At 43.2% G+C, this 26346-nt stretch overlaps 1 protein-coding gene and 25 non-coding genes across 26 annotated transcripts in view; 25 read left to right on the top strand and 1 right to left on the bottom strand.

Moving 5' to 3' along the window:
- The window catches only part of LOC132988731 (cilia- and flagella-associated protein 54-like), a 96851-nt gene that overhangs the window by 11536 nt on the left and 58969 nt on the right, over positions 1 to 26346 (bottom strand). The gene's annotated exons all lie outside the window — the stretch shown is intronic.
- On the top strand, positions 1057 to 1129 carry trnar-acg (transfer RNA arginine (anticodon ACG)). Its single transcript has one exon. It is a non-coding gene; the product is annotated as a tRNA-Arg (tRNA).
- trnar-acg (transfer RNA arginine (anticodon ACG)) lies at positions 2521 to 2593 on the top strand. Its single transcript has one exon. It is a non-coding gene; the product is annotated as a tRNA-Arg (tRNA).
- On the top strand, positions 4657 to 4729 carry trnar-acg (transfer RNA arginine (anticodon ACG)). The gene has a single exon. It is a non-coding gene; the product is annotated as a tRNA-Arg (tRNA).
- trnar-acg (transfer RNA arginine (anticodon ACG)) lies at positions 6793 to 6865 on the top strand. Its single transcript has one exon. It is a non-coding gene; the product is annotated as a tRNA-Arg (tRNA).
- Positions 7190 to 7261, top strand: trnah-gug (transfer RNA histidin (anticodon GUG)). Its single transcript has one exon. It is a non-coding gene; the product is annotated as a tRNA-His (tRNA).
- On the top strand, positions 8186 to 8258 carry trnar-acg (transfer RNA arginine (anticodon ACG)). The gene has a single exon. It is a non-coding gene; the product is annotated as a tRNA-Arg (tRNA).
- trnah-gug (transfer RNA histidin (anticodon GUG)) lies at positions 8583 to 8654 on the top strand. The gene has a single exon. It is a non-coding gene; the product is annotated as a tRNA-His (tRNA).
- trnar-acg (transfer RNA arginine (anticodon ACG)) lies at positions 10251 to 10323 on the top strand. The gene has a single exon. It is a non-coding gene; the product is annotated as a tRNA-Arg (tRNA).
- trnar-acg (transfer RNA arginine (anticodon ACG)) lies at positions 10994 to 11066 on the top strand. The gene has a single exon. It is a non-coding gene; the product is annotated as a tRNA-Arg (tRNA).
- trnar-acg (transfer RNA arginine (anticodon ACG)) lies at positions 12376 to 12448 on the top strand. Its single transcript has one exon. It is a non-coding gene; the product is annotated as a tRNA-Arg (tRNA).
- On the top strand, positions 13516 to 13587 carry trnah-gug (transfer RNA histidin (anticodon GUG)). The gene has a single exon. It is a non-coding gene; the product is annotated as a tRNA-His (tRNA).
- Positions 14237 to 14308, top strand: trnah-gug (transfer RNA histidin (anticodon GUG)). Its single transcript has one exon. It is a non-coding gene; the product is annotated as a tRNA-His (tRNA).
- Positions 15233 to 15305, top strand: trnar-acg (transfer RNA arginine (anticodon ACG)). Its single transcript has one exon. It is a non-coding gene; the product is annotated as a tRNA-Arg (tRNA).
- On the top strand, positions 16373 to 16444 carry trnah-gug (transfer RNA histidin (anticodon GUG)). The gene has a single exon. It is a non-coding gene; the product is annotated as a tRNA-His (tRNA).
- Positions 17094 to 17165, top strand: trnah-gug (transfer RNA histidin (anticodon GUG)). The gene has a single exon. It is a non-coding gene; the product is annotated as a tRNA-His (tRNA).
- trnar-acg (transfer RNA arginine (anticodon ACG)) lies at positions 18090 to 18162 on the top strand. The gene has a single exon. It is a non-coding gene; the product is annotated as a tRNA-Arg (tRNA).
- Positions 18833 to 18905, top strand: trnar-acg (transfer RNA arginine (anticodon ACG)). The gene has a single exon. It is a non-coding gene; the product is annotated as a tRNA-Arg (tRNA).
- On the top strand, positions 19554 to 19626 carry trnar-acg (transfer RNA arginine (anticodon ACG)). Its single transcript has one exon. It is a non-coding gene; the product is annotated as a tRNA-Arg (tRNA).
- trnar-acg (transfer RNA arginine (anticodon ACG)) lies at positions 20297 to 20369 on the top strand. The gene has a single exon. It is a non-coding gene; the product is annotated as a tRNA-Arg (tRNA).
- On the top strand, positions 21690 to 21762 carry trnar-acg (transfer RNA arginine (anticodon ACG)). Its single transcript has one exon. It is a non-coding gene; the product is annotated as a tRNA-Arg (tRNA).
- trnar-acg (transfer RNA arginine (anticodon ACG)) lies at positions 23154 to 23226 on the top strand. The gene has a single exon. It is a non-coding gene; the product is annotated as a tRNA-Arg (tRNA).
- Positions 23897 to 23969, top strand: trnar-acg (transfer RNA arginine (anticodon ACG)). Its single transcript has one exon. It is a non-coding gene; the product is annotated as a tRNA-Arg (tRNA).
- trnar-acg (transfer RNA arginine (anticodon ACG)) lies at positions 24618 to 24690 on the top strand. Its single transcript has one exon. It is a non-coding gene; the product is annotated as a tRNA-Arg (tRNA).
- On the top strand, positions 25339 to 25411 carry trnar-acg (transfer RNA arginine (anticodon ACG)). Its single transcript has one exon. It is a non-coding gene; the product is annotated as a tRNA-Arg (tRNA).
- trnar-acg (transfer RNA arginine (anticodon ACG)) lies at positions 26082 to 26154 on the top strand. Its single transcript has one exon. It is a non-coding gene; the product is annotated as a tRNA-Arg (tRNA).

Here is a 26346-nt window from a genome sequence, read left to right on the forward strand (position 1 = left end):
ATAGTGGTTAGTACTCTGCGTTGTGGCCGCAGTAACACTAGTTTGAATCCGGGGCACGGCAAGAGTGGCGAAGAGAACACCTTTTTTGTGATTCCTCTTGGCTTCACCAGCCTCTCCTTTGATCATCATAGTAGATCATCATAGTTTTAGAATGCACACTGCCTGTCCTTTAATCATCATAGTTTTAGAATGCACACTACCCAGGACTCACCCAGTTATTTTACTGTCATTTTCAACATACCGTTCTGCAGAGTACAGACACATTGCCTTTGCATACAGCACCGTGAAATTTAATGTAGATTTCCATCACAGTGGGCTAGTGGCGCAATGGATAACGCGTCTGACTACGGATCAGAAGATTCTACGTTCGACTCCTGGCTAGCTCGTTGAGAGTTTTAAAAAGTGTAAATCAGTTCTGCCTCATACTTCCCCACAACCGAAAAGAGTCAACTGACACAGTTACACTGCATACCGAAAAGAGTCAACTAACACAGTTACACTGCATTTCAACATGTCCCTGTGGATTCATCAGTCCCTGTCTGATGTCCCTGTGCATTCATCAGTCATCAGACACAGCTATCCTGAAACCTCCACTTGTAAGTCTTTGTTTTGTGAAAACAAATGTTCTCTCGGAAGTGCATAGAACTTGACTGACTTTGACTAAGGACTTCAGATACAAAGGCATTTGAGATTCACTGCTGAAGACATTCTACAACAAGAAGCTGGTGTCTCAGGCAAGCAAGTGGCCGTGATCGTATAGTGGTTAGTACTCTGCGTTGTGGCCGCAGCAACCCCAGTTCAAATCCAGGTCACGGCAAAAGTGGTGAAGAGAACACCTTTTTTGTGATTCCTCTTGGCTTCACCAGCCTCTCCTTTGATCATCATAGTTTTAGAATGCATACTACCTGTCCTTTGATCATCATAGTTTTAGAATGCACACTACCCAGGACTCACCCAGTTATTTTACTGTCATTTTCAACATACCGTTCTGCAGAGTACAGACACATTGCCTTTGCATACAGCACCGTGAAATTTAATGTAGATTTCCATCACAGTGGGCTAGTGGCGCAATGGATAACGCGTCTGACTACGGATCAGAAGATTCTAGGTTCGACTCCTGGCTAGCTCGTTGAGAGTTTTAAAAAGTGTAAATCAGTTCTGCCTCATACTTCTCCACAACCGAAAAGACTCAACTGACACAGTTACACTGCATTTCAACATGTCCCTGTGGATTCATCAGTCCCTGTCTGATGTCCCTGTGGATTCATCAGGCATCAGACACAGCTATCCTGAAACCTCCACTTGCAAGTCTTCGTTTTGTGAAAACAAATGTTCTCTCGGAAGTGCATAGAACTTGACTGACTTTGACTAAGGGCTTCAGATACAAAGGCATTTGACATTCAGTGCTGAAGATATTTTACAACAATAAGCTGTTCTTTCAGGCATTAGTCTGGCTGTGATAGTATAGTGGTTAGTACTCTGCGTTGTGGCCGCAGTAACACTAGTTTGAATCCGGGGCACGGCAAGAGTGGCGAAGAGAACACCTTTTTTGTGATTCCTCTTGGCTTCACCAGCCTCTCCTTTGATCATCATAGTAGATCATCATAGTTTTAGAATGCACACTGCCTGTCCTTTAATCATCATAGTTTTAGAATGCACACTACCCAGGACTCACCCAGTTATTTTACTGTCATTTTCAACATACCGTTCTGCAGAGTACAGACACATTGCCTTTGCATACAGCACCGTGAAATTTAATGTAGATTTCCATCACAGTGGGCTAGTGGCGCAATGGATAACGCGTCTGACTACGGATCAGAAAATTCTACGTTCGACTCCTGGCTAGCTCGTTGAGAGTTTTAAAAAGTGTAAATCAGTTCTGCCTCATACTTCCCCACAACCGAAAAGAGTCAACTGACACAGTTACACTGCATACCGAAAAGAGTCAACTAACACAGTTACACTGCATTTCAACATGTCCCTGTGGATTCATCAGTCCCTGTCTGATGTCCCTGTGCATTCATCAGTCATCAGACACAGCTATCCTGAAACCTCCACTTGTAAGTCTTTGTTTTGTGAAAACAAATGTTCTCTCGGAAGTGCATAGAACTTGACTGACTTTGACTAAGGACTTCAGATACAAAGGCATTTGAGATTCACTGCTGAAGACATTCTACAACAAGAAGCTGGTGTCTCAGGCAAGCAAGTGGCCGTGATCGTATAGTGGTTAGTACTCTGCGTTGTGGCCGCAGCAACCCCAGTTCAAATCCGGGTCACGGCAAAAGTGGTGAAGAGAACACCTTTTTTGTGATTCCTCTTGGCTTCACCAGCCTCTCCTTTGATCATCATAGTTTTAGAATGCATACTACCTGTCCTTTGATCATCATAGTTTTAGAATGCACACTACCCAGGACTCACCCAGTTATTTTACTGTCATTTTCAACATACCGTTCTGCAGAGTACAGACACATTGCCTTTGCATACAGCACCGTGAAATTTAATGTAGATTTCCATCACAGTGGGCTAGTGGCGCAATGGATAACGCGTCTGACTACGGATCAGAAGATTCTAGGTTCGACTCCTGGCTAGCTCGTTGAGAGTTTTAAAAAGTGTAAATCAGTTCTGCCTCATACTTCTCCACAACCGAAAAGAGTCAACTGACACAGTTACACTGCATTTCAACATGTCCCTGTGGATTCATCAGTCCCTGTCTGATGTCCCTGTGGATTCATCAGGCATCAGACACAGCTATCCTGAAACCTCCACTTGCAAGTCTTCGTTTTGTGAAAACAAATGTTCTCTCGGAAGTGCATAGAACTTGACTGACTTTGACTAAGGGCTTCAGATACAAAGGCATTTGACATTCAGTGCTGAAGATATTTTACAACAATAAGCTGTTCTTTCAGGCATTAGTGTGGCTGTGATAGTATAGTGGTTAGTACTCTGCGTTGTGGCCGCAGTAACCTTGGTTTGAATCCGGGGCACGGCAAGAGTGGCGAAGAGAACACCTTTTTTGTGATTCCTCTTGGCTTCACCAGCCTCTCCTTTGATCATCATAGTAGATCATCATAGTTTTAGAATGCACACTACCTGTCCTTTGATCATCATAGTTTTAGAATGCACACTACCCAGGACTCACCCAGTTATTTTACTGTCATTTTCAACATACCGTTCTGCAGAGTACAGACACATTGCCTTTGCATACAGCACCGTGAAATTTAATGTAAAAGATTAAAGATTCTAGGTTCGACTCCTGGCTAGCTCGTTGAGAGTTTTAAAAAGTGTAAATCAGTTCTGACTCATACTTCTCCACAACCGAAAAGAGTCAACTGACACAGTTACACTGCATTTCAACATGTCCCTGTGGATTCATCAGTCCCTGTCTGATGTCCCTGTGGATTCATCAGGCATCAGACACAGCTATCCTGAAACCTCCACTTGCAAGTCTTCGTTTTGTGAAAACAAATGTTCTCTCGGAAGTGCATAGAACTTGACTGACTTTGACTAAGGGCTTCAGATACAAAGGCATTTGACATTCAGTGCTGAAGATATTTTACAACAATAAGCTGTTCTTTCAGGCATTAGTCTGGCTGTGATAGTATAGTGGTTAGTACTCTGCGTTGTGGCCGCAGTAACACTAGTTTGAATCCGGGGCACGGCAAGAGTGGCGAAGAGAACACCTTTTTTGTGATTCCTCTTGGCTTCACCAGCCTCTCCTTTGATCATCATAGTAGATCATCATAGTTTTAGAATGCACACTGCCTGTCCTTTAATCATCATAGTTTTAGAATGCACACTACCCAGGACTCACCCAGTTATTTTACTGTCATTTTCAACATACCGTTCTGCAGAGTACAGACACATTGCCTTTGCATACAGCACCGTGAAATTTAATGTAGATTTCCGTCACAGTGGGCTAGTGGCGCAATGGATAACGCGTCTGACTACGGATCAGAAGATTCTACGTTCGACTCCTGGCTAGCTCGTTGAGAGTTTTAAAAAGTGTAAATCAGTTCTGCCTCATACTTCCCCACAACCGAAAAGAGTCAACTGACACAGTTACACTGCATACCGGAAAGAGTCAACTAACACAGTTACACTGCATTTCAACATGTCCCTGTGGATTCATCAGTCCCTGTCTGATGTCCCTGTGCATTCATCAGTCATCAGACACAGCTATCCTGAAACCTCCACTTGTAAGTCTTTGTTTTGTGAAAACAAATGTTCTCTCGGAAGTGCATAGAACTTGACTGACTTTGACTAAGGACTTCAGATACAAAGGCATTTGAGATTCACTGCTGAAGACATTCTACAACAAGAAGCTGGTGTCTCAGGCAAGCAAGTGGCCGTGATCGTATAGTGGTTAGTACTCTGCGTTGTGGCCGCAGCAACCCCAGTTCAAATCCGGGTCACGGCAAAAGTGGTGAAGAGAACACCTTTTTTGTGATTCCTCTTGGCTTCACCAGCCTCTCCTTTGATCATCATAGTTTTAGAATGCATACTACCTGTCCTTTGATCATCATAGTTTTAGAATGCACACTACCCAGGACTCACCCAGTTATTTTACTGTCATTTTCAACATACCGTTCTGCAGAGTACAGACACATTGCCTTTGCATACAGCACCGTGAAATTTAATGTAGATTTCCATCACAGTGGGCTAGTGGCGCAATGGATAACGCGTCTGACTACGGATCAGAAGATTCTAGGTTCGACTCCTGGCTAGCTCGTTGAGAGTTTTAAAAAGTGTAAATCAGTTCTGCCTCATACTTCTCCACAACCGAAAAGAGTCAACTGACACAGTTACACTGCATTTCAACATGTCCCTGTGGATTCATCAGTCCCTGTCTGATGTCCCTGTGGATTCATCAGGCATCAGACACAGCTATCCTGAAACCTCCACTTGCAAGTCTTCGTTTTGTGAAAACAAATGTTCTCTCGGAAGTGCATAGAACTTGACTGACTTTGACTAAGGGCTTCAGATACAAAGGCATTTGACATTCAGTGCTGAAGATATTTTACAACAATAAGCTGTTCTTTCAGGCATTAGTGTGGCTGTGATAGTATAGTGGTTAGTACTCTGCGTTGTGGCCGCAGTAACCTTGGTTTGAATCCGGGGCACGGCAAGAGTGGCGAAGAGAACACCTTTTTTGTGATTCCTCTTGGCTTCACCAGCCTCTCCTTTGATCATCATAGTAGATCATCATAGTTTTAGAATGCACACTACCTGTCCTTTGATCATCATAGTTTTAGAATGCACACTACCCAGGACTCACCCAGTTATTTTACTGTCATTTTCAACATACCGTTCTGCAGAGTACAGACACATTGCCTTTGCATACAGCACCGTGAAATTTAATGTAAAAGATTAAAGATTCTAGGTTCGACTCCTGGCTAGCTCGTTGAGAGTTTTAAAAAGTGTAAATCAGTTCTGACTCATACTTCTCCACAACCGAAAAGAGTCAACTGACACAGTTACACTGCATTTCAACATGTCCCTGTGGATTCATCAGTCCCTGTCTGATGTCCCTGTGGATTCATCAGGCATCAGACACAGCTATCCTGAAACCTCCACTTGCAAGTCTTCGTTTTGTGAAAACAAATGTTCTCTCGGAAGTGCATAGAACTTGACTGACTTTGACTAAGGGCTTCAGATACAAAGGCATTTGACATTCAGTGCTGAAGATATTTTACAACAATAAGCTGTTCTTTCAGGCATTAGTCTGGCTGTGATAGTATAGTGGTTAGTACTCTGCGTTGTGGCCGCAGTAACACTAGTTTGAATCCGGGGCACGGCAAGAGTGGCGAAGAGGACACCTTTTTTGTGATTCCTCTTGGCTTCACCAGCCTCTCCTTTGATCATCATAGTAGATCATCATAGTTTTAGAATGCACACTGCCTGTCCTTTAATCGTCATAGTTTTAGAATGCACACTACCCAGGACTCACCCAGTTATTTTACTGTCATTTTCAACATACCGTTCTGCAGAGTACAGACACATTGCCTTTGCATACAGCACCGTGAAATTTAATGTAGATTTCCATCACAGTGGGCTAGTGGCGCAATGGATAACGCGTCTGACTACGGATCAGAAGATTCTACGTTCGACTCCTGGCTAGCTCGTTGAGAGTTTTAAAAAGTGTAAATCAGTTCTGCCTCATACTTCCCCACAACCGAAAAGAGTCAACTGACACAGTTACACTGCATACCGAAAAGAGTCAACTAACACAGTTACACTGCATTTCAACATGTCCCTGTGGATTCATCAGTCCCTGTCTGATGTCCCTGTGCATTCATCAGTCATCAGACACAGCTATCCTGAAACCTCCACTTGTAAGTCTTTGTTTTGTGAAAACAAATGTTCTCTCGGAAGTGCATAGAACTTGACTGACTTTGACTAAGGACTTCAGATACAAAGGCATTTGAGATTCACTGCTGAAGACATTCTACAACAAGAAGCTGGTGTCTCAGGCAAGCAAGTGGCCGTGATCGTATAGTGGTTAGTACTCTGCGTTGTGGCCGCAGCAACCCCAGTTCAAATCCGGGTCACGGCAAGAGTGGTGAAGAGAACACCTTTTTTGTGATTCCTCTTGGCTTCACCAGCCTCTCCTTTGATCATCATAGTTTTAGAATGCATACTACCTGTCCTTTGATCATCATAGTTTTAGAATGCACACTACCCAGGACTCACCCAGTTATTTTACTGTCATTTTCAACATACCGTTCTGCAGAGTACAGACACATTGCCTTTGCATACAGCACCGTGAAATTTAATGTAGATTTCCATCACAGTGGGCTAGTGGCGCAATGGATAACGCGTCTGACTACGGATCAGAAGATTCCAGGTTGGACTCCTGGCTAGCTCGTTGAGAGTTTTAAAAAGTGTAAATCAGTTCTGCCTCATACTTCCCCACAACCGAAAAGAGTCAACTGACACAGATACACTGCATTTCAACATGTCCCTGTGGATTCATCAGTCCCTGTCTGATGTCCCTGTGGATTCATCAGGCATCAGACACAGCTATCCTGAAACCTCCACTTGCAAGTCTTCGTTTTGTGAAAACAAATGTTCTCTCGGAAGTGCATAGAACTTGACTGACTTTGACTAAGGGCTTCAGATACAAAGGCATTTGACATTCAGTGCTGAAGATATTTTACAACAATAAGCTGTTCTTTCAGGCATTAGTCTGGCTGTGATAGTATAGTGGTTAGTACTCTGCGTTGTGGCCGCAGTAACCCCGGTTCGAATCCGGGTCACGGCAAGATTGTCGAAGAGAACACCTTTTTTGTGATTCCTCTTGGCTTCACCAGCCTCTCCTTTGATCATCATAGTAGATCATCATAGTTTTAGAATGCAAACTACCTGTCCTTTGATCATCATAGTTTTAGAATGCACACTACCCAGGACTCACCCAGTTATTTTACTGTCATTTTCAACATACCGTTCTGCAGAGTACAGACACATTGCCTTTGCATACAGCACCGTGAAATTTAATGTAAAAGATTAAAGATTCTAGGTTCGACTCCTGGCTAGCTCGTTGAGAGTTTTAAAAAGTGTAAATCAGTTCTGACTCATACTTCTCCACAACCGAAAAGAGTCAACTGACACAGTTACACTGCATTTCAACATGTCCCTGTGGATTCATCAGTCCCTGTCTGATGTCCCTGTGGATTCATCAGTCATCAGACACAGCTATCCTGAAACCTCCACTTGCAAGTCTTCGTTTTGTGAAAACAAATGTTCTCTCGGAAGTGCATAGAACTTGACTGACTTTGACTAAGGGCTTCAGATACAAAGGCATTTGACATTCAGTGCTGAAGATATTTTACAACAATAAGCTGTTCTTTCAGGCATTAGTCTGGCTGTGATAGTATAGTGGTTAGTACTCTGCGTTGTGGCCGCAGTAAAACTAGTTTGAATCCGGGGCACGGCAAGAGTGGCGAAGAGAACACCTTTTTTGTGATTCCTCTTGGCTTCACCAGCCTCTCCTTTGATCATCATAGTAGATCATCATAGTTTTAGAATGCACACTGCCTGTCCTTTAATCATCATAGTTTTAGAATGCACACTACCCAGGACTCACCCAGTTATTTTACTGTCATTTTCAACATACCGTTCTGCAGAGTACAGACACATTGCCTTTGCATACAGCACCGTGAAATTTAATGTAGATTTCCATCACAGTGGGCTAGTGGCGCAATGGATAACGCGTCTGACTACGGATCAGAAGATTCTAGGTTCGACTCCTGGCTAGCTCGTTGAGAGTTTTAAAAAGTGTAAATCAGTTCTGCCTCATACTTCCCCACAACCGAAAAGAGTCAACTGACACAGATACACTGCATTTCAACATGTCCCTGTGGATTCATCAGTCCCTGTCTGATGTCCCTGTGGATTCATCAGGCATCAGACACAGCTATCCTGAAACCTCCACTTGCAAGTCTTCGTTTTGTGAAAACAAATGTTCTCTCGGAAGTGCATAGAACTTGACTGACTTTGACTAAGGGCTTCAGATACAAAGGCATTTGACATTCAGTGCTGAAGATATTTTACAACAATAAGCTGTTCTTTCAGGCATTAGTCTGGCTGTGATAGTATAGTGGTTAGTACTCTGCGTTGTGGCCGCAGTAACCCCGGTTCGAATCCGGGTCACGGCAAGATTGTCGAAGAGAACACCTTTTTTGTGATTCCTCTTGGCTTCACCAGCCTCTCCTTTGATCATCATAGTAGATCATCATAGTTTTAGAATGCAAACTACCTGTCCTTTGATCATCATAGTTTTAGAATGCACACTACCCAGGACTCACCCAGTTATTTTACTGTCATTTTCAACATACCGTTCTGCAGAGTACAGACACATTGCCTTTGCATACAGCACCGTGAAATTTAATGTAAAAGATTAAAGATTCTAGGTTCGACTCCTGGCTAGCTCGTTGAGAGTTTTAAAAAGTGTAAATCAGTTCTGACTCATACTTCTCCACAACCGAAAAGAGTCAACTGACACAGTTACACTGCATTTCAACATGTCCCTGTGGATTCATCAGTCCCTGTCTGATGTCCCTGTGGATTCATCAGGCATCAGACACAGCTATCCTGAAACCTCCACTTGCAAGTCTTCGTTTTGTGAAAACAAATGTTCTCTCGGAAGTGCATAGAACTTGACTGACTTTGACTAAGGGCTTCAGATACAAAGGCATTTGACATTCAGTGCTGAAGATATTTTACAACAATAAGCTGTTCTTTCAGGCATTAGTCTGGCTGTGATAGTATAGTGGTTAGTACTCTGCGTTGTGGCCGCAGTAACACTAGTTTGAATCCGGGGCACGGCAAGAGTGGCGAAGAGAACACCTTTTTTGTGATTCCTCTTGGCTTCACCAGCCTCTCCTTTGATCATCATAGTAGATCATCATAGTTTTAGAATGCAAACTACCTGTCCTTTGATCATCATAGTTTTAGAATGCACACTACCCAGGACTCACCCAGTTATTTTACTGTCATTTTCAACATACCGTTCTGCAGAGTACAGACACATTGCCTTTGCATACAGCACCGTGAAATTTAATGTAAAAGATTAAAGATTCTAGGTTCGACTCCTGGCTAGCTCGTTGAGAGTTTTAAAAAGTGTAAATCAGTTCTGACTCATACTTCTCCACAACCGAAAAGAGTCAACTGACACAGTTACACTGCATTTCAACATGTCCCTGTGGATTCATCAGTCCCTGTCTGATGTCCCTGTGGATTCATCAGGCATCAGACACAGCTATCCTGAAACCTCCACTTGCAAGTCTTCGTTTTGTGAAAACAAATGTTCTCTCGGAAGTGCATAGAACTTGACTGACTTTGACTAAGGGCTTCAGATACAAAGGCATTTGACATTCAGTGCTGAAGATATTTTACAACAATAAGCTGTTCTTTCAGGCATTAGTCTGGCTGTGATAGTATAGTGGTTAGTACTCTGCGTTGTGGCCGCAGTAACACTAGTTTGAATCCGGGGCACGGCAAGAGTGGCGAAGAGAACACCTTTTTTGTGATTCCTCTTGGCTTCACCAGCCTCTCCTTTGATCATCATAGTAGATCATCATAGTTTTAGAATGCAAACTGCCTGTCCTTTAATCATCATAGTTTTAGAATGCACACTACCCAGGACTCACCCAGTTATTTTACTGTCATTTTCAACATACCGTTCTGCAGAGTACAGACACATTGCCTTTGCATACAGCACCGTGAAATTTAATGTAGATTTCCATCACAGTGGGCTAGTGGCGCAATGGATAACGCGTCTGACTACGGATCAGAAGATTCTAGGTTCGACTCCTGGCTAGCTCGTTGAGAGTTTTAAAAAGTGTAAATCAGTTCTGCCTCATACTTCCCCACAACCGAAAAGAGTCAACTGACACAGTTACACTGCATACCGAAAAGAGTCAACTAACACAGTTACACTGCATTTCAACATGTCCCTGTGGATTCATCAGTCCCTGTCTGATGTCCCTGTGCATTCATCAGTCATCAGACACAGCTATCCTGAAACCTCCACTTGTAAGTCTTTGTTTTGTGAAAACAAATGTTCTCTCGGAAGTGCATAGAACTTGACTGACTTTGACTAAGGACTTCAGATACAAAGGCATTTGAGATTCACTGCTGAAGACATTCTACAACAAGAAGCTGGTGTCTCAGGCAAGCAAGTGGCCGTGATCGTATAGTGGTTAGTACTCTGCGTTGTGGCCGCAGCAACCCCAGTTCAAATCCGGGTCACGGCAAGAGTGGTGAAGAGAACACCTTTTTTGTGATTCCTCTTGGCTTCACCAGCCTCTCCTTTGATCATCATAGTTTTAGAATGCATACTACCTGTCCTTTGATCATCATAGTTTTAGAATGCACACTACCCAGGACTCACCCAGTTATTTTACTGTCATTTTCAACATACCGTTCTGCAGAGTACAGACACATTGCCTTTGCATACAGCACCGTGAAATTTAATGTAGATTTCCATCACAGTGGGCTAGTGGCGCAATGGATAACGCGTCTGACTACGGATCAGAAGATTCTAGGTTCGACTCCTGGCTAGCTCGTTGAGAGTTTTAAAAAGTGTAAATCAGTTCTGCCTCATACTTCCCCACAACCGAAAAGAGTCAACTGACACAGATACACTGCATTTCAACATGTCCCTGTGGATTCATCAGTCCCTGTCTGATGTCCCTGTGGATTCATCAGGCATCAGACACAGCTATCCTGAAACCTCCACTTGCAAGTCTTCGTTTTGTGAAAACAAATGTTCTCTCGGAAGTGCATAGAACTTGACTGACTTTGACTAAGGGCTTCAGATACAAAGGCATTTGACATTCAGTGCTGAAGATATTTTACAACAATAAGCTGTTCTTTCAGGCATTAGTCTGGCTGTGATAGTATAGTGGTTAGTACTCTGCGTTGTGGCCGCAGTAACTCCGGGTCACGGCAAGATTGTCGAAGAGAACACCTTTTTTGTGATTCCTCTTGGCTTCACCAGCCTCTCCTTTGATCATCATAGTAGATCATCATAGTTTTAGAATGCAAACTACCTGTCCTTTGATCATCATAGTTTTAGAATGCACACTACCCAGGACTCACCCAGTTATTTTACTGTCATTTTCAACATACCGTTCTGCAGAGTACAGACACATTGCCTTTGCATACAGCACCGTGAAATTTAATGTAAAAGATTAAAGATTCTAGGTTCGACTCCTGGCTAGCTCGTTGAGAGTTTTAAAAAGTGTAAATCAGTTCTGACTCATACTTCTCCACAACCGAAAAGAGTCAACTGACACAGTTACACTGCATTTCAACATGTCCCTGTGGATTCATCAGTCCCTGTCTGATGTCCCTGTGGATTCATCAGGCATCAGACACAGCTATCCTGAAACCTCCACTTGCAAGTCTTCGTTTTGTGAAAACAAATGTTCTCTCGGAAGTGCATAGAACTTGACTGACTTTGACTAAGGGCTTCAGATACAAAGGCATTTGACATTCAGTGCTGAAGATATTTTACAACAATAAGCTGTTCTTTCAGGCATTAGTCTGGCTGTGATAGTATAGTGGTTAGTACTCTGCGTTGTGGCCGCAGTAACACTAGTTTGAATCCGGGGCACGGCAAGAGTGGCGAAGAGAACACCTTTTTTGTGATTCCTCTTGGCTTCACCAGCCTCTCCTTTGATCATCATAGTAGATCATCATAGTTTTAGAATGCACACTGCCTGTCCTTTAATCATCATAGTTTTAGAATGCACACTACCCAGGACTCACCCAGTTATTTTACTGTCATTTTCAACATACCGTTCTGCAGAGTACAGACACATTGCCTTTGCATACAGCACCGTGAAATTTAATGTAGATTTCCATCACAGTGGGCTAGTGGCGCAATGGATAACGCGTCTGACTACGGATCAGAAGATTCTAGGTTCGACTCCTGGCTAGCTCGTTGAGAGTTTTAAAAAGTGTAAATCAGTTCTGCCTCATACTTCCCCACAACCGAAAAGAGTCAACTGACACAGTTACACTGCATACCGAAAAGAGTCAACTAACACAGTTACACTGCATTTCAACATGTCCCTGTGGATTCATCAGTCCCTGTCTGATGTCCCTGTGCATTCATCAGTCATCAGACACAGCTATCCTGAAACCTCCACTTGTAAGTCTTTGTTTTGTGAAAACAAATGCTCTCTCGGAAGTGCATAGAACTTGACTGACTTTGACTAAGGACTTCAGATACAAAGGCATTTGAGATTCACTGCTGAAGACATTCTACAACAAGAAGCTGGTGTCTCAGGCAAGCAAGTGGCCGTGATCGTATAGTGGTTAGTACTCTGCGTTGTGGCCGCAGCAACCCCAGTTCAAATCCGGGTCACGGCAAGAGTGGTGAAGAGAACACCTTTTTTGTGATTCCTCTTGGCTTCACCAGCCTCTCCTTTGATCATCATAGTTTTAGAATGCATACTACCTGTCCTTTGATCATCATAGTTTTAGAATGCACACTACCCAGGACTCACCCAGTTATTTTACTGTCATTTTCAACATACCGTTCTGCAGAGTACAGACACATTGCCTTTGCATACAGCACCGTGAAATTTAATGTAGATTTCCATCACAGTGGGCTAGTGGCGCAATGGATAAAGCGTCTGACTACGGATCAGAAGATTCTAGGTTCGACTCCTGGCTAGCTCGTTGAGAGTTTTAAAAAGTGTAAATCAGTTCTGCCTCATACTTCCCCACAACCGAAAAGAGTCAACTGACACAGATACACTGCATTTCAACATGTCCCTGTGGATTCATCAGTCCCTGTCTGATGTCCCTGTGGATTCATCAGGCATCAGACACAGCTATCCTGAAACCTCCACTTGCAAGTCTTCGTTTTGTGAAAACAAATGTTCTCTCGGAAGTGCATAGAACTTGACTGACTTTGACTAAGGGCTTCAGATACAAAGGCATTTGACATTCAGTGCTGAAGATATTTTACAACAATAAGCTGTTCTTTCAGGCATTAATCTGGCTGTGATAGTATAGTGGTTAGTACTCTGCGTTGTGGCCGCAGTAACCCCGGTTCGAATCCGGGTCACGGCAAGATTGTCGAAGAGAACACCTTTTTTGTGATTCCTCTTGGCTTCACCAGCCTCTCCTTTGATCATCATAGTAGATCATCATAGTTTTAGAATGCATACTACCTGTCCTTTGATCATCATAGTTTTAGAATGCACACTACCCAGGACTCACCCAGTTATTTTACTGTCATTTTCAACATACCGTTCTGCAGAGTACAGACACATTGCCTTTGCATACAGCACCGTGAAATTTAATGTAGATTTCCATCACAGTGGGCTAGTGGCGCAATGGATAAAGCGTCTGACTACGGATCAGAAGATTCTAGGTTCGACTCCTGGCTAGCTCGTTGAGAGTTTTAAAAAGTGTAAATCAGTTCTGCCTCATACTTCCCCACAACCGAAAAGAGTCAACTGACACAGATACACTGCATTTCAACATGTCCCTGTGGATTCATCAGTCCCTGTCTGATGTCCCTGTGGATTCATCAGGCATCAGACACAGCTATCCTGAAACCTCCACTTGCAAGTCTTCGTTTTGTGAAAACAAATGTTCTCTCGGAAGTGCATAGAACTTGACTGACTTTGACTAAGGGCTTCAGATACAAAGGCATTTGACATTCAGTGCTGAAGATATTTTACAACAATAAGCTGTTCTTTCAGGCATTAATCTGGCTGTGATAGTATAGTGGTTAGTACTCTGCGTTGTGGCCGCAGTAACCCCGGTTCGAATCCGGGTCACGGCAAGATTGTCGAAGAGAACACCTTTTTTGTGATTCCTCTTGGCTTCACCAGCCTCTCCTTTGATCATCATAGTAGATCATCATAGTTTTAGAATGCAAACTACCTGTCCTTTGATCATCATAGTTTTAGAATGCACACTACCCAGGACTCACCCAGTTATTTTACTGTCATTTTCAACATACCGTTCTGCAGAGTACAGACACATTGCCTTTGCATACAGCACCGTGAAATTTAATGTAAAAGATTAAAGATTCTAGGTTCGACTCCTGGCTAGCTCGTTGAGAGTTTTAAAAAGTGTAAATCAGTTCTGACTCATACTTCTCCACAACCGAAAAGAGTCAACTGACACAGTTACACTGCATTTCAACATGTCCCTGTGGATTCATCAGTCCCTGTCTGATGTCCCTGTGGATTCATCAGGCATCAGACACAGCTATCCTGAAACCTCCACTTGCAAGTCTTCGTTTTGTGAAAACAAATGTTCTCTCGGAAGTGCATAGAACTTGACTGACTTTGACTAAGGGCTTCAGATACAAAGGCATTTGACATTCAGTGCTGAAGATATTTTACAACAATAAGCTGTTCTTTCAGGCATTAGTCTGGCTGTGATAGTATAGTGGTTAGTACTCTGCGTTGTGGCCGCAGTAACACTAGTTTGAATCCGGGGCACGGCAAGAGTGGCGAAGAGAACACCTTTTTTGTGATTCCTCTTGGCTTCACCAGCCTCTCCTTTGATCATCATAGTAGATCATCATAGTTTTAGAATGCACACTGCCTGTCCTTTAATCATCATAGTTTTAGAATGCACACTACCCAGGACTCACCCAGTTATTTTACTGTCATTTTCAACATACCGTTCTGCAGAGTACAGACACATTGCCTTTGCATACAGCACCGTGAAATTTAATGTAGATTTCCATCACAGTGGGCTAGTGGCGCAATGGATAACGCGTCTGACTACGGATCAGAAGATTCTAGGTTCGACTCCTGGCTAGCTCGTTGAGAGTTTTAAAAAGTGTAAATCAGTTCTGCCTCATACTTCCCCACAACCGAAAAGAGTCAACTGACACAGTTACACTGCATACCGAAAAGAGTCAACTAACACAGTTACACTGCATTTCAACATGTCCCTGTGGATTCATCAGTCCCTGTCTGATGTCCCTGTGCATTCATCAGTCATCAGACACAGCTATCCTGAAACCTCCACTTGTAAGTCTTTGTTTTGTGAAAACAAATGCTCTCTCGGAAGTGCATAGAACTTGACTGACTTTGACTAAGGACTTCAGATACAAAGGCATTTGAGATTCACTGCTGAAGACATTCTACAACAAGAAGCTGGTGTCTCAGGCAAGCAAGTGGCCGTGATCGTATAGTGGTTAGTACTCTGCGTTGTGGCCGCAGCAACCCCAGTTCAAATCCGGGTCACGGCAAGAGTGGTGAAGAGAACACCTTTTTTGTGATTCCTCTTGGCTTCACCAGCCTCTCCTTTGATCATCATAGTTTTAGAATGCATACTACCTGTCCTTTGATCATCATAGTTTTAGAATGCACACTACCCAGGACTCACCCAGTTATTTTACTGTCATTTTCAACATACCGTTCTGCAGAGTACAGACACATTGCCTTTGCATACAGCACCGTGAAATTTAATGTAGATTTCCATCACAGTGGGCTAGTGGCGCAATGGATAAAGCGTCTGACTACGGATCAGAAGATTCTAGGTTCGACTCCTGGCTAGCTCGTTGAGAGTTTTAAAAAGTGTAAATCAGTTCTGCCTCATACTTCCCCACAACCGAAAAGAGTCAACTGACACAGATACACTGCATTTCAACATGTCCCTGTGGATTCATCAGTCCCTGTCTGATGTCCCTGTGGATTCATCAGGCATCAGACACAGCTATCCTGAAACCTCCACTTGCAAGTCTTCGTTTTGTGAAAACAAATGTTCTCTCGGAAGTGCATAGAACTTGACTGACTTTGACTAAGGGCTTCAGATACAAAGGCATTTGACATTCAGTGCTGAAGATATTTTACAACAATAAGCTGTTCTTTCAGGCATTAATCTGGCTGTGATAGTATAGTGGTTAGTACTCTGCGTTGTGGCCGCAGTAACCCCGGTTCGAATCCGGGTCACGGCAAGATTGTCGAAGAGAACACCTTTTTTGTGATTCCTCTTGGCTTCACCAGCCTCTCCTTTGATCATCATAGTAGATCATCATAGTTTTAGAATGCATACTACCTGTCCTTTGATCATCATAGTTTTAGAATGCACACTACCCAGGACTCACCCAGTTATTTTACTGTCATTTTCAACATACCGTTCTGCAGAGTACAGACACATTGCCTTTGCATACAGCACCGTGAAATTTAATGTAGATTTCCATCACAGTGGGCTAGTGGCGCAATGGATAAAGCGTCTGACTACGGATCAGAAGATTCTAGGTTCGACTCCTGGCTAGCTCGTTGAGAGTTTTAAAAAGTGTAAATCAGTTCTGCCTCATACTTCCCCACAACCGAAAAGAGTCAACTGACACAGATACACTGCATTTCAACATGTCCCTGTGGATTCATCAGTCCCTGTCTGATGTCCCTGTGGATTCATCAGGCATCAGACACAGCTATCCTGAAACCTCCACTTGCAAGTCTTCGTTTTGTGAAAACAAATGTTCTCTCGGAAGTGCATAGAACTTGACTGACTTTGACTAAGGGCTTCAGATACAAAGGCATTTGACATTCAGTGCTGAAGATATTTTACAACAATAAGCTGTTCTTTCAGGCATTAATCTGGCTGTGATAGTATAGTGGTTAGTACTCTGCGTTGTGGCCGCAGTAACCCCGGTTCGAATCCGGGTCACGGCAAGATTGTCGAAGAGAACACCTTTTTTGTGATTCCTCTTGGCTTCACCAGCCTCTCCTTTGATCATCATAGTAGATCATCATAGTTTTAGAATGCAAACTACCTGTCCTTTGATCATCATAGTTTTAGAATGCACACTACCCAGGACTCACCCAGTTATTTTACTGTCATTTTCAACATACCGTTCTGCAGAGTACAGACACATTGCCTTTGCATACAGCACCGTGAAATTTAATGTAAAAGATTAAAGATTCTAGGTTCGACTCCTGGCTAGCTCGTTGAGAGTTTTAAAAAGTGTAAATCAGTTCTGACTCATACTTCTCCACAACCGAAAAGAGTCAACTGACACAGTTACACTGCATTTCAACATGTCCCTGTGGATTCATCAGTCCCTGTCTGATGTCCCTGTGGATTCATCAGGCATCAGACACAGCTATCCTGAAACCTCCACTTGCAAGTCTTCGTTTTGTGAAAACAAATGTTCTCTCGGAAGTGCATAGAACTTGACTGACTTTGACTAAGGGCTTCAGATACAAAGGCATTTGACATTCAGTGCTGAAGATATTTTACAACAATAAGCTGTTCTTTCAGGCATTAGTCTGGCTGTGATAGTATAGTGGTTAGTACTCTGCGTTGTGGCCGCAGTAACACTAGTTTGAATCCGGGGCACGGCAAGAGTGGCGAAGAGAACACCTTTTTTGTGATTCCTCTTGGCTTCACCAGCCTCTCCTTTGATCATCATAGTAGATCATCATAGTTTTAGAATGCACACTGCCTGTCCTTTAATCATCATAGTTTTAGAATGCACACTACCCAGGACTCACCCAGTTATTTTACTGTCATTTTCAACATACCGTTCTGCAGAGTACAGACACATTGCCTTTGCATACAGCACCGTGAAATTTAATGTAGATTTCCATCACAGTGGGCTAGTGGCGCAATGGATAACGCGTCTGACTACGGATCAGAAGATTCTAGGTTCGACTCCTGGCTAGCTCGTTGAGAGTTTTAAAAAGTGTAAATCAGTTCTGCCTCATACTTCCCCACAACCGAAAAGAGTCAACTGACACAGTTACACTGCATACCGAAAAGAGTCAACTAACACAGTTACACTGCATTTCAACATGTCCCTGTGGATTCATCAGTCCCTGTCTGATGTCCCTGTGCATTCATCAGTCATCAGACACAGCTATCCTGAAACCTCCACTTGTAAGTCTTTGTTTTGTGAAAACAAATGTTCTCTCGGAAGTGCATAGAACTTGACTGACTTTGACTAAGGACTTCAGATACAAAGGCATTTGAGATTCACTGCTGAAGACATTCTACAACAAGAAGCTGGTGTCTCAGGCAAGTAAGTGGCCGTGATCGTATAGTGGTTAGTGCTCTGCGTTGTGGCCGCAGCAACCCCAGTTCAAATCCGGGTCACGGCAAGAGTGGTGAAGAGAACACCTTTTTTGTGATTCCTCTTGGCTTCACCAGCCTCTCCTTTGATCATCATAGTTTTAGAATGCATACTACCTGTCCTTTGATCATCATAGTTTTAGAATGCACACTACCCAGGACTCACCCAGTTATTTTACTGTCATTTTCAACATACCGTTCTGCAGAGTACAGACACATTGCCTTTGCATACAGCACCGTGAAATTTAATGTAGATTTCCATCACAGTGGGCTAGTGGCGCAATGGATAACGCGTCTGACTACGGATCAGAAGATTCTAGGTTCGACTCCTGGCTAGCTCGTCAAGAGTTTTAAAAAGTGTAAATCAGTTCTGCCTCATACTTCCCCACAACCGAAAAGAGTCAACTGACACAGTTACACTGCATTTCAACATGTCCCTGTGGATTCATCAGTCCCTGTCTGATGTCCCTGTGGATTCATCAGGCATCAGACACAGCTATCCTGAAACTTCCACTTGCAAGTCTTCGTTTTGTGAAAACAAATGTTCTCTCGGAAGTGCATAGAACTTGACTGACTTTGACTAAGGGCTTCAGATACAAAGGCATTTGACATTCAGTGCTGAAGATATTTTACAACAATAAGCTGTTCTTTCAGGCATTAGTCTGGCTGTGATAGTATAGTGGTTAGTGCTCTGCGTTGTGACCGCAGTAACCCTGGTTTGAATCCGGGGCACGACAAGAGTGGCGAAGAGAACACCTTTTTTGTGATTCCTCTTGGCTTCACCAGCCTCTCCTTTGATCATCATAGTAGATCATCATAGTTTTAGAATGTACACTACCTGTGCTTTGATCATCATAGTTTTAGAATGCACACTACCCAGGACTCACCCAGTTATTTTACTGTCATTTTCAACATACCGTTCTGCAGAGTACAGACACATTGCCTTTGCATACAGCACCGTGAAATTTAATGTAGATTTCCATCACAGTGGGCTAGTGGCGCAATGGATAACGCGTCTGACTACGGATCAGAAGATTCTAGGTTCGACTCCTGGCTAGCTCGTTGAGAGTTTTAAAAAGTGTAAATCAGTTCTGCCTCATACTTCCCCACAACCGAAAAGAGTCAACTGACACAGTTACACTGCATACCGAAAAGAGTCAACTAACACAGTTACACTGCATTTCAACATGTCCCTGTGGATTCATCAGTCCCTGTCTGATGTCCCTGTGCATTCATCAGTCATCAGACACAGCTATCCTGAAACCTCCACTTGTAAGTCTTTGTTTTGTGAAAACAAATGTTCTCTCGGAAGTGCATAGAACTTGACTGACTTTGACTAAGGACTTCAGATACAAAGGCATTTGAGATTCACTGCTGAAGACATTCTACAACAAGAAGCTGGTGTCTCAGGCAAGTAAGTGGCCGTGATCGTATAGTGGTTAGTGCTCTGCGTTGTGGCCGCAGCAACCCCAGTTCAAATCCGGGTCACGGCAAGAGTGGTGAAGAGAACACCTTTTTTGTGATTCCTCTTGGCTTCACCAGCCTCTCCTTTGATCATCATAGTTTTAGAATGCATACTACCTGTCCTTTGATCATCATAGTTTTAGAATGCACACTACCCAGGACTCACCCAGTTATTTTACTGTCATTTTCAACATACCGTTCTGCAGAGTACAGACACATTGCCTTTGCATACAGCACCGTGAAATTTAATGTAGATTTCCATCACAGTGGGCTAGTGGCGCAATGGATAACGCGTCTGACTACGGATCAGAAGATTCTAGGTTCGACTCCTGGCTAGCTCGTCGAGAGTTTTAAAAAGTGTAAATCAGTTCTGCCTCATACTTCCCCACAACCGAAAAGAGTCAACTGACACAGTTACACTGCATTTCAACATGTCCCTGTGGATTCATCAGTCCCTGTCTGATGTCCCTGTGGATTCATCAGGCATCAGACACAGCTATCCTGAAACTTCCACTTGCAAGTCTTCGTTTTGTGAAAACAAATGTTCTCTCGGAAGTGCATAGAACTTGACTGACTTTGACTAAGGGCTTCAGATACAAAGGCATTTGACATTCAGTGCTGAAGATATTTTACAACAATAAGCTGTTCTTTCAGGCATTAGTCTGGCTGTGATAGTATAGTGGTTAGTGCTCTGCGTTGTGACCGCAGTAACCCTGGTTTGAATCCGGGGCACGACAAGAGTGGCGAAGAGAACACCTTTTTTGTGATTCCTCTTGGCTTCACCAGCCTCTCCTTTGATCATCATAGTAGATCATCATAGTTTTAGAATGTACACTACCTGTGCTTTGATCATCATAGTTTTAGAATGCACACTACCCAGGACTCACCCAGTTATTTTACTGTCATTTTCAACATACCGTTCTGCAGAGTACAGACACATTGCCTTTGCATACAGCACCGTGAAATTTAATGTAAAAGATTAAAGATTCTAGGTTCGACTCCTGGCTAGCTCGTTGAGAGTTTTAAAAAGTGTAAATCAGTTCTGCCTCATACTTCTCCACAACCGAAAAGAGTCAACTAACACAGTTACACTGCATTTCAACATGTCCCTGTGGATTCATCAGTCCCTGTCTGATGTCCCTGTGGATTCATCAGGCATCAGACACAGCTATCCTGAAACCTCCACTTGCAAGTCTTCGTTTTGTGAAAACAAATGTTCTCTCGGAAGTGCATAGAACTTGACTGACTTTGACTAAGGGCTTCAGATACAAAGGCATTTGACATTCAGTGCTGAAGATATTTTACAACAATAAGCTGTTCTTTCAGGCATTAGTGTGGCTGTGATAGTATAGTGGTTAGTACTCTGCGTTGTGGCCGCAGTAACACTAGTTTGAATCCGGGGCACGGCAAGAGTGGCGAAGAGAACACCTTTTTTGTGATTCCTCTTGGCTTCACCAGCCTCTCCTTTGATCATCATAGTAGATCATCATAGTTTTAGAATGCACACTACCTGTCCTTTGATCATCATAGTTTTAGAATGCACACTACCCAGGACTCACCCAGTTATTTTACTGTCATTTTCAACATACCGTTCTGCAGAGTACAGACACATTGCCTTTGCATACAGCACCGTGAAATTTAATGTAAATTTCCATCACAGTGGGCTAGTGGCGCAATGGATAACGCGTCTGACTACGGATCAGAAGATTCTAGGTTCGACTCCTGGCTAGCTCGTTGAGAGTTTTAAAAAGTGTAAATCAGTTCTGCCTCATACTTCCTCACAACCGAAAAGAGTCAACTGACACAGTTACACTGCATACCGAAAAGAGTCAACTAACACAGTTACACTGCATTTCAACATGTCCCTGTGGATTCATCAGTCCCTGTCTGATGTCCCTGTGCATTCATCAGTCATCAGACACAGCTATCCTGAAACCTCCACTTGTAAGTCTTTGTTTTGTGAAAACAAATGTTCTCTCGGAAGTGCATAGAACTTGACTGACTTTGACTAAGGACTTCAGATACAAAGGCATTTAAGATTCACTGCTGAAGACATTCTACAACAAGAAGCTGGTGTCTCAGGCAAGTAAGTGGCCGTGATCGTATAGTGGTTAGTACTCTGCGTTGTGGCCGCAGCAACCCCAGTTCAAATCCGGGTCACAGCAAGAGTGGTGAAGAGAACACCTTTTTTGTGATTCCTCTTGGCTTCACCAGCCTCTCCTTTGATCATCATAGTTTTAGAATGCATACTACCTGTCCTTTGATCATCATAGTTTTAGAATGCACACTACCCAGGACTCACCCAGTTATTTTACTGTCATTTTCAACATACCGTTCTGCAGAGTACAGACACATTGCCTTTGCATACAGCACCGTGAAATTTAATCTAGATTTCCATCACAGTGGGCTAGTGGAGCAATGGATAACGCGTCTGACTACGGATCAGAAGATTCTAGGTTCGACTCCTGGCGAGCTCGTTGAGAGTTTTAAAAAGTGTAAATCAGTTCTGCCTCATACTTCCCCACAACCGAAAAGAGTCAACTGACACAGTTACACTGCATTTCAACATGTCCCTGTGGATTCATCAGTCCCTGTCTGATGTCCCTGTGGATTCATCAGGCATCAGACACAGCTATCCTGAAACTTCCACTTGCAAGTCTTCGTTTTGTGAAAACAAATGTTCTCTCGGAAGTGCATAGAACTTGACTGACTTTGACTAAGGGCTTCAGATACAAAGGCATTTGACATTCAGTGCTGAAGACATTCTACAACAATAAGCTGTTCTTTCAGGTAATAGTCTGGCTGTGATAGTATAGTGGTTAGTGCTCTGCGTTGTGGCTGCAGTAACCCTAGTTTGAATCCGGGGCACGGCAAGAGTGGCGAAGAGAACACCTTTTTTGTGATTCCTCTTGGCTTCACCAGCCTCTCCTTTGATCATCATAGTAGATCATCATAGTTTTAGAATGCACACTACCTGTCCTTTGATCATCATAGTTTTAGAATGCACACTACCCAGGACTCACCCAGTTATTTTACTGTCATTTTCAACATACCGTTCTGCAGAGTACAGACACATTGCCTTTGCATACAGCACCGTGAAATTTAATGTAGATTTCCATCACAGTGGGCTAGTGGCGCAATGGATAACGCGTCTGACTACGGATCAGAAGATTCTAGGTTCGACTCCTGGCTAGCTCGTTGAGAGTTTTAAAAAGTGTAAATCAGTTCTGCCTCATACTTCCCCACAACCGAAAAGAGTCAACTGACACAGTTACACTGCATACCGAAAAGAGTCAACTAACACAGTTACACTGCATTTCAACATGTCCCTGTGGATTCATCAGTCCCTGTCTGATGTCCCTGTGCATTCATCAGTCATCAGACACAGCTATCCTGAAACCTCCACTTGTAAGTCTTTGTTTTGTGAAAACAAATGTTCTCTCGGAAGTGCATAGAACTTGACTGACTTTGACTAAGGACTTCAGATACAAAGGCATTTGAGATTCACTGCTGAAGACATTCTACAACAAGAAGCTGGTGTCTCAGGCAAGTAAGTGGCCGTGATCGTATAGTGGTTAGTGCTCTGCGTTGTGGCCGCAGCAACCCCAGTTCAAATCCGGGTCACGGCAAGAGTGGTGAAGAGAACACCTTTTTTGTGATTCCTCTTGGCTTCACCAGCCTCTCCTTTGATCATCATAGTTTTAGAATGCATACTACCTGTCCTTTGATCATCATAGTTTTAGAATGCACACTACCCAGGACTCACCCAGTTATTTTACTGTCATTTTCAACATACCGTTCTGCAGAGTACAGACACATTGCCTTTGCATACAGCACCGTGAAATTTAATGTAGATTTCCATCACAGTGGGCTAGTGGCGCAATGGATAACGCGTCTGACTACGGATCAGAAGATTCTAGGTTCGACTCCTGGCTAGCTCGTTGAGAGTTTTAAAAAGTGTAAATCAGTTCTGCCTCATACTTCCCCACAACCGAAAAGAGTCAACTGACACAGTTACACTGCATTTCAACATGTCCCTGTGGATTCATCAGTCCCTGTCTGATGTCCCTGTGGATTCATCAGGCATCAGACACAGCTATCCTGAAACCTCCACTTGCAAGTCTTCGTTTTGTGAAAACAAATGTTCTCTCGGAAGTGCATAGAACTTGACTGACTTTGACTAAGGGCTTCAGATACAAAGGCATTTGACATTCAGTGCTGAAGATATTTTACAACAATAAGCTGCTCTTTCAGGCATTAGTCTGGCTGTGATAGTATAGTGGTTAGTGCTCTGCGTTGTGGCCGCAGTAACAGTAGTTTGAATCCGGGGCACGGCAAGAGTGGCGAAGAGAACACCTTTTCTGTGATTCCTCTTGGCTTCACCAGCCTATCCTTTGATCATCATAGTAGATCATCATAGTTTTAGAATGCACACTACCTGTCCTTTGATCATCATAGTTTTAGAATGCACACTACCCAGGACTCACCCAGTTATTTTACTGTCATTTTCAACATACCGTTCTGCAGAGTACAGACACATTGCCTTTGCATACAGCACCGTGAAATTTAATGTAAATTTCCATCACAGTGGGCTAGTGGCGCAATGGATAACGCGTCTGACTACGGATCAGAAGATTCTAGGTTCGACTCCTGGCTAGCTCGTTGAGAGTTTTGAAAAGTGTAAATCAGTTCTGCCTCATACTTCCTCACAACCGAAAAGAGTCAACTGACACAGTTACACTGCATTTCAACATGTCCCTGTGGATTCATCAGTCCCTGTCTGATGTCCCTGTGGATTCATCAGGCATCAGACACAGCTATCCTGAAACCTCCACTTGCAAGTCTTCGTTTTGTGAAAACAAATGTTCTCTCGGAAGTGCATAGAACTTGACTGACTTTGACTAAGGGCTTCAGATACAAAGGCATTTGACATTCAGTGCTGAAGATATTTTACAACAATAAGCTGCTCTTTCAGGCATTAGTCTGGCTGTGATAGTATAGTGGTTAGTGCTCTGCGTTGTGGCCGCAGTAACAGTAGTTTGAATCCGGGGCACGGCAAGAGTGGCGAAGAGAACACCTTTTCTGTGATTCCTCTTGGCTTCACCAGCCTATCCTTTGATCATCATAGTAGATCATCATAGTTTTAGAATGCACACTACCTGTCCTTTGATCATCATAGTTTTAGAATGCACACTACCCAGGACTCACCCAGTTATTTTACTGTCATTTTCAACATACCGTTCTGCAGAGTACAGACACATTGCCTTTGCATACAGCACCGTGAAATTTAATGTAAATTTCCATCACAGTGGGCTAGTGGCGCAATGGATAACGCGTCTGACTACGGATCAGAAGATTCTAGGTTCGACTCCTGGCTAGCTCGTTGAGAGTTTTGAAAAGTGTAAATCAGTTCTGCCTCATACTTCCTCACAACCGAAAAGAGTCAACTGACACAGTTACACTGCATACCGAAAAGAGTCAACTAACACAGTTACACTGCATTTCAACATGTCCCTGTGGATTCATCAGTCCCTGTCTGATGTCCCTGTGCATTCATCAGTCATCAGACACAGCTATCCTGAAAACTCCACTTGTAAGTCTTTGTTTTGTGAAAACAAATGTTCTCTCGGAAGTGCATAGAACTTGACTGACTTTGACTAAGGACTTCAGATACAAAGGCATTTAAGATTCACTGCTGAAGACATTCTACAACAAGAAGCTGGTGTCTCAGGCAAGTAAGTGGCCGTGATCGTATAGTGGTTAGTACTCTGCGTTGTGGCCGCAGCAACCCCAGTTCAAATCCGGGTCACGGCAAGAGTGGTGAAGAGAACACCTTTTTTGTGATTCCTCTTGGCTTCACCAGCCTCTCCTTTGATCATCATAGTTTTAGAATGCATACTACCTGTCCTTTGATCATCATAGTTTTAGAATGCACACTACCCAGGACTCACCCAGTTATTTTACTGTCATTTTCAACATACCGTTCTGCAGAGTACAGACACATTGCCTTTGCATACAGCACCGTGAAATTTAATGTAGATTTCCATCACAGTGGGCTAGTGGCGCAATGGATAACGCGTCTGACTACGGATCAGAAGATTCTAGGTTCGACTCCTGGCTAGCTCGTCGAGAGTTTTAAAAAGTGTAAATCAGTTCTGCCTCATACTTCCCCACAACCGAAAAGAGTCAACTGACACAGTTACACTGCATTTCAACATGTCCCTGTGGATTCATCAGTCCCTGTCTGATGTCCCTGTGGATTCATCAGGCATCAGACACAGCTATCCTGAAACTTCCACTTGCAAGTCTTCGTTTTGT

This window comes from Labrus mixtus, chromosome 14 (assembly GCF_963584025.1).
Source record: "Labrus mixtus chromosome 14, fLabMix1.1, whole genome shotgun sequence".
Taxonomy (NCBI): domain Eukaryota; kingdom Metazoa; phylum Chordata; class Actinopteri; order Labriformes; family Labridae; genus Labrus; species Labrus mixtus.